This window comes from Pleurodeles waltl, chromosome 4_1, assembly GCF_031143425.1.
Source record: "Pleurodeles waltl isolate 20211129_DDA chromosome 4_1, aPleWal1.hap1.20221129, whole genome shotgun sequence".
In the NCBI taxonomy this organism is placed as follows: Eukaryota; Metazoa; Chordata; class Amphibia; order Caudata; family Salamandridae; genus Pleurodeles; species Pleurodeles waltl.
The window spans coordinates 651,791,504-651,806,030 of NC_090442.1; the positions used below are offsets into that span (position 1 = coordinate 651,791,504).

General features: G+C 41.1%; 1 protein-coding gene across 4 annotated transcripts in view; it reads left to right on the forward strand.

The window, feature by feature from the left end:
- NR2C1 (nuclear receptor subfamily 2 group C member 1) overlaps nt 1-14,527 on the forward strand; it is a 338,385-nt gene that overhangs the window by 279,022 nt on the left and 44,836 nt on the right. The window lies entirely within an intron of this gene.

Sequence of the window (14,527 nt, forward strand, 5' to 3'; positions counted from 1 at the left end):
AATACCTCTGTATTATCAGAATTCAACTTCAGACAGTTGTCCCTCATCCAGATTGACACACCTTAGGCAGCTATTGAAGTTATTAGCCATCCTTCCAACCTTGGTGGATGAGGATACAACTGAGTGTCATCTGCGTAAGAAATGACAGAGAAGCCATAAGATTGAATAAGCTTCATGAGTGGGGTGATATAGATGTTAAAAATTGTAGTGACAAGGAAGATCCTTGAAGGACCCCCACATGGTACGGTAAAGGATTTAGACTTAAAGCCCTCAATCTCTACTCTGTTCCTTGTTGGATAAAAAGAGCTAAGGATTGCAAGCGCTGTGCCACCAATCCCGATAGCCCTCAGCCGGTTGATCAAATCATTGTGTCCGACACGGCTGAGAGATCTAAAAGGACCAGCGCTGCCTTGCTTCCCTTATCTACTGACTGGCAGATGTCCTCAGTTTCACAAATTAGAGCTGACCTAGTACAGTGTTTAGGTCGAAACCCATGCTGGGCCAAAGACATCGTACAAATCCAAGTATGTCATAAGGACCTCATTTAGGATATACATATATATATATATATATATATATATATATATATATATATATATATATATATATACATATATATATATATATATATATGTTCGGTGGCATGTGTAGCTGCAGATACACATGCTGTGCATAGTCCGCCGTCTGGTGTTGGGCTCGGAGTGTTACAAGTTGTTTTTCTTCGAAGAAGTCTTTTCGAGTCACGAGACCGAGGGACTCTTCCCACTTCGGTTCCATTGCGCATGGGCGTCGACTCCATCTTAGATTGTTTTCTTTCCGCCGTCGGGTTCGGACGTGTTCCTTTTCGCTCCGTGTTTCGGGTCGGAAAGTTAGTCAGAATCTCGGAAAAATTAGTCGGTATTGTTTCGTTCGGTATCGGGTTAGTTAGAACAAATCGACACCGAATCTTTAAGAGCTCCGGTAGCCCTTCGGGGTAATTTCGATCATCCGTCGGGGCCTAGTCGGCCCGACCGCATGCACCATCGAGACTGATGGAACGGACCCCGTTCCGATTCTGTCCTAAATGCCATAATAAATATCCTTATACGGATCAACATTTGGTCTGTAACTTGTGCCTGTCCCCCGAGCACAAGGAGGATACGTGCGAAGCCTGTCGCGCGTTTCAGTCGAGAAAAACGCTCAGAGACCGAAGAGCCAGGAGGTTGCAGATGGCGTCCACGCCGACAGGACAACAACGGTTCGAGGAGGAGGAAGAAGAAACTTTCTCCATCCACGAGTCGGATTCCGAAGAATTCGACGTCGAAGAACAACCAACCGTGAGTAAGACGTCGAAACAAAAATCACACGAAAAGACTTACAAAGCCCAGGGGACGCCATCGCCAACAGGCCATGGCTTAACCCGGAAAGTAGGTGACCGTCCATCAGCACCGAAAAAGGGCGAGCTGCTGTCGAAGTCATCCGACTCCGGTCGAGATACAGGCACGCAGCAATCTCGGAACCGAGAGAGTGACGCAGAAAAAATTTGGCAGCGGCACCGAAGTTGGTCGGCACCGAGAGGGCACGACGCCGAAAAGAAAAAAGATCTTGTTGGAGCCGAAAAAAATCCAGACACACGGTTTCGGTGCCGAAACACCCGGCAACCGAACCGAAAACTGGTTCCTACTCAGAGGAACAGGGACTGTCCTCTCAACTAAAAAAACACAGATTTGAGGAGGAATTACTAACAATTGAGCCAGATCACACGCAAAAGCGGATCTTTATTCAAAAGGATACAGGGAAGATTAGCACTCTTCCCCCAATCAAAAGGAAAAGGAAACTTGACTTCCAGCAAGGAGACAAGCAACCACAAGCAAAGGTGGTAAAGAAGGTAACTCCACCACCCTCTCCACCACCATCAACTCATGCATCACCGGCACAAACTCCACCATTAACACACTCACCAGCTCATACCACAATGAGCCAGGATGATCAGGATGCATGGGACCTCTACGACGCTCCAGTATCGGACAATAGCCCTGAGTCGTACCCAACTAAACCGTCACCACCTGAGGACAGTACATCATATGCACAGGTGGTAGCTAGGGCAGCCGAATTCCATAATGTCTCGCTACATTCGGAGCCTATTGAGGATGACTTCCTCTTTAACACCCTGTCCTCCACCCATAGCCATTATCAAAGCCTTCCCATGCTTCCAGTAATGCTAAGGCACTCGAAACAAATATTTCAAGAGCCAGTTAAAAGCAGAGCCATAACTCCAAGGGTGGAGAAAAAATACAAGGCTCCGCCCACAGACCCTGTTTTTATTACATCACAACTGACACCAGACTCAGTAGTTGTGGGGGCAGCTCGTAAAAGAGCCAACTCGCATACATCAGGCGACGCACCACCTCCGGACAAGGAGAGCCGCAAATTTGATGCAGCGGGAAAAAGGGTTGCAGCACAAGCGGCTAATCAGTGGCGCATCGCCAACTCGCAAGCACTCCTGGCGAGATACGACAGGGCTCATTGGGATGAGATGCAACATCTCATCGAACACCTCCCCAAAGAGTTCCAAAAACGAGCGCAACAGGTGGTGGAAGAGGGACAAAGTATCTTGAACAATCAGATACGGTCTTCCATGGATGCAGCGGATACAGCTGCAAGGACAATAAATACTGCAGTCACGATAAGGAGGCACGCATGGCTGCGCACATCTGGGTTCAAACCCGAAATACAACAGGCTGTGCTCAGTATGCCGTTTAATGAACAGCAATTGTTTGGGCCGGAGGTCGACACTGCAATTGAAAAATTAAAAAAGGACACCGATACAGCAAAAGCCATGGGCGCACTCTACTCCCCGCAGGGCAGAGGCACATTTGGCACATTTCGTAAAACAACTTTTAGGGGAGGGTTTTGAGGTCAACCCACAGAAACCAGCACCTCACAAACAAGACCACCTACCTACCAGGGACAATATCAAAGGGGAGGTTTTCGGGGACAATACAGAGGGGGCCAATTCCTAAGAAACCGGGGAAAATTTTAAGGTCCCAAAACCCCTCAAAATAAACAGTGACTCACAAGTCACACAACCCCTTCACACAACACCAGTGGGGGGAAGACTAAGCCAGTTCTACAAATCTTGGGAGGAAATAACAACAGACACTTGGGTCTTAGCAATTATCCAACATGGTTATTGCATAGAATTTCTCCAACTCCCTCCAAACGTCCCACCGAAAACACACAATGTCAAAACAGCATATAGACCTTCTAGGACTAGAAGTTCAAGCATTTCTGCAAAAGGACGCAATAGAACTAGTACCACGTCAACAAAAGAACACAGGAGTTTACTCACTGTACTTTCTAATACCAAAAAAAGACAAAACTCTAAGACCAATACTAGATCTCAGAACACTAAACACCTACATCAAATCAGACCACTTTCACATGGTCACATTACAAGACGTAATCCCACTGCTCAAACAGCAAGACTACATGACAACATTAGATCTAAAAGATGCGTATTTCCATATACCGATACATCCTTCGCACAGGAAATACCTAAGGTTCGTATTCAAGGGAATACATTACCAATTCAAAGGGTTGCCATTCGGAATAACAACTGCGCCAAGAGTCTTTACAAAATGCCTAGCAGTAGTAGCTGCACATATCAGAAGGCAGCAAATACACGTGTTCCCTTACTTAGACGATTGGTTAATCAAGACCAACACGCTAACAAAGTGTTCACATCACACAAATTATGTTATACAAATCCTTCACAAGCTGGGTTTCTCCATCAACTATGCAAAGTCACACCTTTTGCCGTGTCAAACACAGCAATACTTAGGAGCGACAATCAACACAACAAAAGGGATAGCCACTCCAAGTCCACAAAGGGTTCAAACATTTCACAAGTTAATACAGGCCATGTATCCAACACAAAAGATACAAGCAAAAATAGTATTAAAACTCCTAGGCATGATGTCTTCATGCATAGCCATTGTCCCATACGCAAGGTTGCACATGCGGCCCTTATAACAGTGCCTAGCATCACAATGGTCACAGGCACAGGGTCAACTTCTAGATCTGGTGTTGATAGACCGCCAAACATACATCTCGCTTCTATGGTGGAACAGTACAAATTTAAACAAAGGGCGGCCTTTCCAAGACCCAGTGCCAACATACGTTATAACAACGGATGCTTCCATGACAGGGTGGGGAGCACACCTCAATCAACACAGCATCCAAGGATAATGGGACATACATCAAAGAAAGTTTCACATAAATCACTTAGAACTGTTAGCAGTATTTCTAGCGTTGAAAGCATTCCAACCCATGATAACCCACAAATACATTCTTGTCAAAACAGACAACATGACGACAATGTATTATTTAAACAAACAGGGGGGGACACACTCGACACAGTTGTGAAATATGGCATTGGGCAATTCACAACCATATTCGCCTAATAGCACAATTTATTCCAGGGATCCAGAACCAACTAGCAGACAATCTCTCTCGGGATCACCAACAAATCCACGAATGGGAAATTCACCCCCAAATACTGAACACTTACTTTCAAATTTGGGGAACACCTCAAATAGATCTATTTGCAACAAAAGAAAACGCAAAATGCCAAAACTTCGCATCCAGGTACCCACACAGGTACTCCCAAGGCAATGCTCTATGGATGAATTGGTCAGGGATATTTGCGTACGCTTTTCCCCCTCTCCCTCTCCTTCCATATCTAGTAAACAAATTGAGTCAAAACAAACTCAAACTCATACTAATAGCACCAACATGGGCAAGACAACCTTGGTATACGACACTACTAGACCTGTCAGTAGTACCTCATGTCAAACTACCCAACAGACCAGATCTGTTAACACAATACAAACAACAGATCAGGCATCCAAACCCAGCATCGCTGAATCTAGCAATTTGGCTCCTGAAATCCTAGAATTTGGACACTTAGACCTCACACAAGAATGTATGGAGGTCATAAAACAAGCTAGAAAACCTTCCACTAGACACTGCTATGCAAGTAAATGGAAAAGATTTGTTTATTACTGCCATAAAGATCAAATTCATCCATTGCATGCGTCTCCAAAAGATGTAGTAGGATATTTACTACATTTGCAAAAATCCAATCTAGCTTTCTCTTCCATAAAAATGCATTTCGCCGCAATATCTGCTTACCTGCAGATTACTCATTCAGCTTCCCTGTTTAGAATACCTGTCATTAAAGCGTTTATGGAAGGCCTAAAGAGAATTATACCACCAAGGACACCACTTGTTCCTTCATGGAACCTCAACATTGTCTTATGAAGGCTCATGGGTCCACCTTTCGAACCCATGCATTCTTGTGAAATGCAATACTTAACGTGGAAAGTTGCATTTCTCATTGCCATCACATCTTTAAGAAGAGTAAGTGAAATACAGGCGTTTACCATACAAGAACCATTTATTCAAATACACAAGAATAAAGTAGTTCTAAGAACAAATCCAAAATTCTTACCAAAGGTTATCTCACCGTTCCACTTAAATCAAACAGTAGAATTACCAGTGTTCTTCCCACAGCCAGATTCAATAGCTGAAAGAGCACTACATACATTAGACATCAAAAGAGCACTAATGTACTACATTGACAGAACAAAAGTAATTAGAAAGACAAAACAACTATTTATTGCCTTTCAAAAACATCATACAGGAAATCCAATTTCAAAACAAGGTATTGCCAGATGGATAGTTAGGTGCATCCAAACCTGCTATCTTAAAGCAAAGAGAGAGCTGCCTATTACACCAAAGGCACACTCAACCAGAAAGAAAGGTGCTACTATGGCCTTTCTAGGAAATATTCCAATGAACGAAATATGTAAGGCAGCAACATGGTCTACGCCTCATACATTTACTAAACACTACTGTGTAGATGTGTTATCTGCACAACAAGCCACAGTAGGGCAAGCCGTACTAAGAACTTTATTTCAAACTACTTCCACTCCTACTCGCTTTTGGGGAGATAACTGCTTACTAGTCTATGCACAGCATGTGTATCTGCAGCTACACATGCCACCGAACGGAAAATGTCACTTACCCAGTGTACATCTGTTCGTGGCATTAGTCGCTGCAGATTCACATGCGCCCACCCGCCTCCCCGGGAGCCTGTAGCCGTTTGGAAGTATATCTTCAACATTTGTACATTTGTAAATATATTACTTTAACCTTCATTTGGTACATACGTATTCATTCCATTGCATGGGCACTATTACTAGCATACACAACTCCTACCTCACCCTCTGCGGGGAAAACAATCTAAGATGGAGTCGACGCCCATGCGCAATGGAACCGAAGTGGGAGGAGTCCCTCGGTCTCGTGACTCGAAAAGACTTCTTCGAAGAAAAACATCTTGTAACACTCCGAGCCCAACACCAGACAGCGGACTATGCACAGCATGTGAATCTGCAGCGACTAATGCCACGAACAGATGTACACTGGGTAAGTGACATTTTCCATATATATATATATATATATATATTCAGAACAAATGGTGCATTTTAAATCGCACACCAAGGGCTGCACATCATCCAATACCAGCTGGTAAAATACTCAAAAAACCACTTTTATCGATAAATTCATCGGCTGCTATTTTATTGTAAAAAGATTAGATTGCAGGTAAATCAAAACCAGCAAAAATTGGTACAAAAAGCACAAAAAGAAAATCGACAATGTGCTCACCATTCAAAAAGACACACACGCTGTCCCACCAAATGTCTACGCGTTTCGGCCGAAGCCTTCAACAGGACATTGGCAGACATTTTACACTCAACTATTTAAACCATATAGTCCTTCTTTGTTGTTCATTGCATAGCTCAAGAGAAGTGCAAATGGAGCGGCCATTTTATAACGTCACAATTTTAACTTAAAAATGAGAAACTCCTAATCCTGTGCATACTTTAAAGTAAAATATGAACTAAAGATGTAACATTATATGTTTCTCTCTTATTATAATACATTATCACAAATATAGTCTGATCACCTGTGAACACTGAAAATTAATTGTAATCACAATCTACAATTCTTGAATACAAAACAAATCCCATGTATGCTATTTTTTTCTCTCTTTCTCTTTTCAATTTTCATTTTTCCTTTTTCCTTTTACTCTTGATGTCCACATATTACCCACTTATACCTAATAATTTTAATTTTATTTTTAATTTTTAATTTTTGTTTTATGTTTTAAAAGCCTGATATAAATATAATTAATTAATTATATAAATATATAAATATATGTACTGCCAATTCATTGCAATACATCCACTCCATATACAGGCTATAAATCGATGACAATTGATGACAAATAAATAGAGTAAATTCAGTCAATTCTAAAAATAAAATACAGGTAAAAGGGATTTCAACATAGAATAAATATATACATAAATATTCATCATCATAATTCATTAGATTTATCATAATCCTATGAATTAATATATTCTAAAAGGAATCTGAAGAGATTAATTGATAGATCCATATCATAGGGAAATTGTAAATAAACCCCACAAATTCAGCAACAGGAGAATGTATATGTGCGCCGCTATCCTCCCCAAAGACCTATGCAACAGTATAAGAATAGAATAGATGAGTATAACACCCTAAAAGTGAGATAAAATGTTAATAAAAAATTATTACCAAAATACACTAAGTTTCAATCCGGCAACATGCTAATAATAATGATAATAATAACAATAATAATAATAAAGTCAATCAGTAAGGATCCTAACAAAACAGAATATTCTAAAAACAATCATCAGTTTCATTTCATGTTTTCTAAATGTATATATCTGTGTGGGAAAATCTAAAAACTTACAGATGAACATGAAGCTCTGCGTCCAAGTTGTGACCCCAAGGGTGTTCTGTACCTAAAAGTAAAATAATTTTGGACTCCATTTGTCTCAAATGTGCAATTCTGTTGCCTCCTCGGGGATGGGCCGCAATGGTTTTAACACCATAAAATACTAAGGAACTACAGTTACCTTCATGTACATCCCAAAAGTGTTTAGCTAAAGGATAAGATGGATCATGATTCTTGATGGCTCTAAAATGTTGCAGAAACCTGACTTTCAGTTTATGAATGGTACTGCCCACATATTTCTTGCAACACCCACATTCAATGACCTATACAACATATTCAGTTTCGCATGTGATACGATCAGTTATTTCACAAATTTTTCCTTCAAACGTGGTATATGTCTGAGTATTCTGTGCATACAAACAAGATTTACAATGTCCACATTTCCAAAAGCCCAAGCTTTTTTTAGCCAACCACGACATATTAGTTGTTGGGACTCTGAAATAGGCTTCTGGTAAGATGGTTACCCAAAGATTGAGTTTTGCGATATGTAATACATGGATGTGGACCTATACTGTCCTTAATGGCAGAATCATGTCTCAAAACATGCCAATTTTTCTGTATGATATTATTTAAATACGAATGTTGAGAATTAAACTCTAAGAACAGTCTAGGTGATGATACCTTATTTTGATTTTGATTATAAATGCTATCAGGCTTGAAAAGTAATTTTTCTCGAGACATATTCAAGACCCTCAAGTGTGCATCTTTAAGAATCTTCAAAGGATATCCTCTCTCTAAAAATCTCTGTGTCATCGTCATGATTTCAGTCTTGAAGCAATCATCATTAGAACAAATTCTACGAGCCCGTAAAAATTGACCATATGGAATACTCCACTTCAAAGCTTTTGGATGACCACTATTGCCATGCAAGATTGAATTACAGGCTGTTGGTTTACGAAAAATGGTTGTCTGTAAGACATCTTTATCAATAGAGATCTGGACATCAAGAAATTCTATAGTTTGTGCACTATATTTCAAGTCTAAGTGAATGTTCAGCTCATTGTTATTCAAGATATCAACATATTGTTTGAGAGAAATCTCATCACCATCCCAGATAAGAAAGAGATCATCAATATATCTGACCCATAGTATCACTTGTTCCATGTATTTACTATTAGAGTCAGACCAGGCTATCTCCTTTTCCCACCAGCCCATATAAAGGTTAGCGTACGTGGGAGCAAATGAAGCTCCCATTGCAGTCCCTTGTTTCTGCAAATAATATTGATTGTCAAATAGAAAGGCATTGTGGGTGAGACAAAATCTTAACATGCTAGTTAGCATGTTAGTATGTTGAAGAAATTCAATTTTCCGAGTACCCAAGAAGTGACAACATGCTTGAATACCATATTCATGCTTGATGGAAGTATATAATGCAGTCACATCCATGGTTACCAATAAATAGTTGGGTTGCCATGGAACATTGTGAATCTTAGCAAGAAAATCATTGGTGTCTCGAAGATAGGACGGCAATTCAGTAACAAAAGGACATAAGAAAAGGTCCAAGAAACGGGAGGTATTCTCTAATAGGGATGAGTTCATACTCACTATAGGTCGACCAGGAGGATGTTTTGTATTTTTATGAATCTTTGGTAAAAAGTAAATACAGGGGATTCTAGGAAACAAAACTTTAAGATAAAGATATTCATTTTGGTCAATTAGCCCTTTAGTGTGCCAGCTATCAAGCATCTCCCAGTAGATGGTTTGATATTCATTAGTAGGATTAGTAGTTAGTTTTTGATAATGTTGTTTATTGGAAAGTTGATGATTAGCCACCTTCGTATAGCTATTAATATCCATAATAACAATATTCCCTCCTTTATCGGAGGGTTTGATGATAATTGTGTTATTGGATTTAAGCTCATTTAGATCTTTCCAATCTGAGGCTGAGAAATTCACTCTTTGAGCTTTTTTCATTTTAACCCTTTTCCAATCATTCCGAAACCGATCAATGTCATCAACTACCAATTCATAGAACAAATCAATCATATTACCAGTCGGTAATTGAGGATTAAATCTGCTGGAGGGCTTAAGCCTACTGGCAACGGTCTTATTGGTAACAAATCCCATATCAGTCAAAGTGTTATTGTCTTCACCTATATCATTGCTAACATCATCCAAACAACCCAACCTACCAATTTCTACTAAATCAGGCGCTTCATTGATATGAAAACCAGATAAAGTGTCTACATTAATTTTGGAACAAGATGTAGTGGCCTGTGTTGTCTTGGAAAAATATTTCAACAGCCGCAACTTGCGTGTATATTTATACAATTCTATTCTGGTGTCGACATAATCCCAATGATTGTCAGGACAAAAACTTAATCCTAAATTTAGAATTCGTTCCTGATTAGAGGTGAGCTGTACTTTGGAGATATTTACAATGATATTGGAATTGTCAGATCGAAAGGTCCTCTCTAGTCTTGATATTTGTGATTTCTGCCTCTTCCCCCTCCGCGTCTTGAACCTCCTCTACTTCGTCCTCGACCTCTGTTTGATTGTGGCGTAATTGATCGTAGTAGTCTCATTTCCCCGTGAAAATCCAGTTTATTAGCAGAAGCTTCATCAGCTGATGAACTCAAATCCGAGCTATCTTCTGCTATATTAGTTGTTGTAGTGGGGCTGTCCATCATCATAACTTTGTCTTGTGCTCTAAGTGTATTATATTTGCGAGCAAATGTATAAATTCTGCCTATTTCATAATCTTTCTTGTCTCTATTAAATTTAGAGGCCTTACGAAGTTTAATTTCATCTTCTTTTTTAGTAATACGTTCTTCCATCTTCATTAACAATTGTTGTATTTCTGAGGAAGTACCCATTTTTTCTAGTTCTTTAGTATATATATATATTTTTTTTTTATTCACTCTGCCTCTCACCCACATAATTCTCATCACAAGACAAAAACACCTCAGCTCTTCTCCATTGGAGAGTTGTAGCCCACACCAGGTACCATCTGATCCTGGTGTCAGGAGGGAGTCCAGTGATGAAGCATGTCTCCTTTGGGTGCATTAGGGTTCTTGTCCTTAGGAAAGCATCTTTCCAGACAAAATAGTTTTTCTTCTTTTTTTTTGTTGGCTGGACGTAAGTTTTGTGTGTGCTGAATTGGAGTTGTACGTTCTGGTCGGGTTTCTTTGATTCCTAATAGACCCCCTGTGTGAATTGTGAGCAATCCTAGACACACACCTTGGAAAGGTATTTCAATAAATAGAACTCCCTAAGAAGCTGCAGAGAATGATGCCAATCTTCTGCAAGCACATGGCTGTTACAATCACAACTTTCACATCAATGCTGAACCTCAGTTTGGTGTCTTTCTGCAGGCTCCATAAGAGGTCAATATAAAAAGAGCTAGATCAGCAAATGGGGACAGTGACCAGAATCTTGGAACTGCACAGTGGAGGTATACGGAAAGCTAAAACAGTATGTTCTGTGTTGAAGGTTCCCAGGCAGTCTAAAGGCAGGCCTTCTGTTTCATACCACGAACAGGATTATGATGATATTGCATGCTTCGATGAAGGGCTTGGGAGCTCGCATGCAAGAGCTGTCCACAAAAGGCCTCTGGTCAAACAAGGAAGAATCACCCTTGTAAATATCCTCAAGCTGTGAGCCATCAGGATAGGGCTGCAGGTTTTTTGCAGAGACTGGCGGGCCAGACTCTGTTTGCCAAAACAGACAATGTGATCTCACTGTACTACATAGCCAAGCAGGGAGAAACAGGGTCTCATTCACTGTTACAGGATTCGCAGGTGCTGCAGGACAGGGTCATAGTGAACAAGGTGGATATTTCAGTGGAACGCATTGCTGGGGTCCTAAACGACCCAGCACATGCACTTGGGCGCCATGTCAGACTGCCACAAGTAGGTGCTCCAACAAGGTCAGCTGTAGTATAACTTTCAAAGAATAGGATCATGCAACTTTATACTTTGGAGTTCGACGATCTCAGCATCCCTGCGGACTGCAGAGAAATACTAGCACAAGGAAGCGCACCTACTACAACTAAAACATACAGTGCTACTTGGTGTGAACTACTTCTGTGCATGGTGTAGAAAATAAAGGATTTAATCCCAACTCGAGGAAACCCCATCAATAACATCCGTACTTCACTTAGCCCAAGAAAGCCTTAAGTACTCCTTGTTCAGAGTTCACTCGGATGCAGTATCGAGATTCAGGAGGACAAACAGTACTTCACCTTTATTTTCCCATAGGATCATCAAGCAGTTTATGAAGGGTCGTTTTCCTCCTGCAGAACTATCACAGGAGGGGTGAATACAGTGCTTTGTCAGTTGATGCTTCTTCTCCTTACTCTGATCCATAGGGCACATCTCAAATACCACTTACGGAAAACATTTTTTGCAAGCTCTCAAATGAGAAATTATAGTTGTAAAACTTCAAGGGTTCACAAAAGGAACCATACCACAAAAGATAGTCTGCTTTCAATCCAACGCTAAGTTCATGCACAAGACTTCCTCAGACTTCCATCAAACATATCTATAAGTCTGCACTCCTTTTTAGCAAATCTACCAACGTCAGCAGACAGATCCTTTCATTCATTGTAGATGCCCAAATGCATCAGGTTCTGTATGGGCTGGACCAAAGAAACACATTTCTGTTATGTGACCTATTTGGCCACCCAGGACGGGATCTAAACAAGTAATTGGTCACCTATTCTCAAGCTGCATCACCTTTTAACACATTCCAAGTGCCTGGTTCAAGGCAAATTGAAGGCACGTTCAATAAGAAACATGGCGGCGGCAGCTCTCTGTGTAGTAGTGCCTCTCCTGGATATTTAGCATGCATCCATGCAGAAAAGTAGACTCACTTCCACGAAACACTACTGTTGTATTGTATAAACATATTTGGGTTGAACATGGTGTATCTTAGCAACCCGTTGCTAAGAAGGGAGTTTATAATGTTCAAGTCATAGGATGCAGGGATGATGAACAGACTTGGCAGAATTGGTCTCATTTACCTAACTGGAAATAAATTCAAAGAAATAAGGACAGTTGTGCAGTGTTTCTGTTAGCTATAGCCTGGATGTAAATGTAGAAACAGACATTTCAGTGGGTCAAATAGTTCTACCCAACCTGTGCGAGCCTGCTTGCTATTCTGATTTAGGCATGTGACTCTGTGCTAAAGTCCAGTGCTGAAGAAGTTAATTACTTGTAGCTCTATCAGTGGTATTTTTCATGGGTTCACTTGCGACCCTCCATTCTCATGAGTCAGAGGCACACTCCTTAATCCTTCACACTTCTGTGATGAAATCTCTGGTCACACGGTCAGTTTGGAGTCGCTTCTTGACTCCTACCTACAGCTTGATGAAACTTGCCTCCTTGCTGGCTGGGCAGAGGCCAGGCGCCAGTGCCCGGCCCTGTTCTGGCACTAGTGAAGCACTTAAGTGTATTGAGAATCAGCCATTTCCTGCTCCAGCAGACAGACTGCACAGCTTTAAAGTCTAGCTCTTGGCAACCCTGATTTTGTCTTCTGTTTGAAACCTGAATATGTTGTATGGTGATTCCCCTTCGCCCATTGATTATAAGACATCTCGCCATCTCTATATTTAACTGTCCTATTGGGTGTGGTATGGCAGCTGTTTGATGGGATAGGGATGGAAGTGTTCTCTCCAGGTGCTGTGCTGTGGCTTTACTGTCTTGTAGTGCCACTTGCCAGTTGGCCCACTACTCTCATGCTCTTCCAGAGAGGGCACAGATTGTGGTTCTACTGCTTCCAGAACATGTCATTATTACTTTGCTGAGGTGGTTTGTGAAGGTATTGAAACTGAAAAATAGCCTCTTAGATTTGATCTCATCACTGTGGCCAAATTCATTAGATTTTCTGTGTCCCTAAGTGTAATGCTTGCTTAGGGAGCTCTGGTTTTCTGCAGCTGTTCCTTCAGACTGCTTTTCAATGGCTTCTATTGTTTGGTAGCAGACGCTATACAGGTCCTCAGGAGGCACAGACTGGAGCATACTCTGTCCAATCTTAAATAGCTGGTGTCTGCCGTGTAGGTACTTTAGAAGTTACACAGACAAGATGGCATTTGTTTGTGGTTTCAGCGATAGGAATGCCAATGCATTGCTGCTTTTCTGTGGCATTCTACTGCGCTTCTTTATGCTGGAGGGATCCGCTCTGCCTTTGAGGTTTCCCGACATAGCTTGAGGAACTTTATACTGGGCTTTCTTCTCCCATTTGTACCAATTTAATACTTAATGTAACCACACGTATTGTATGGGAGAGGGTTTCTTCTGGTGTTTGCTGCAGTTTTTCATCAGATCTTATTTTTAATGTTCTTGATGTTTGAGTTTTCGTGGGAGTCCTTGCCCTACATCTTTTCTGCTTGTGCTGTCATATGATACCATATTTTGATATTTTCCATCTGATTGTTTATTCCTGAGATATTCATCTGTGACCTATTGATGGTATAGAACCATACTGTTAGTCCCGGTGTCTTTTGGGATGGCTTCTTTTTGGCCCTGCTCTGGATTTTGCAGACGTATGTTTTCCCTGTGGTCTTCTCTTGTCTGTGGTTTGTGTGTGGCTAGGTAATTGGGTTCACAGTATTGTTTTCGATTCTGCTGAATATAGTGATAGTGTGGGCGTTGCCATTACTGACTGGTCCGTAGTGTGCTGCTTACCGTAGAAACTACCTCC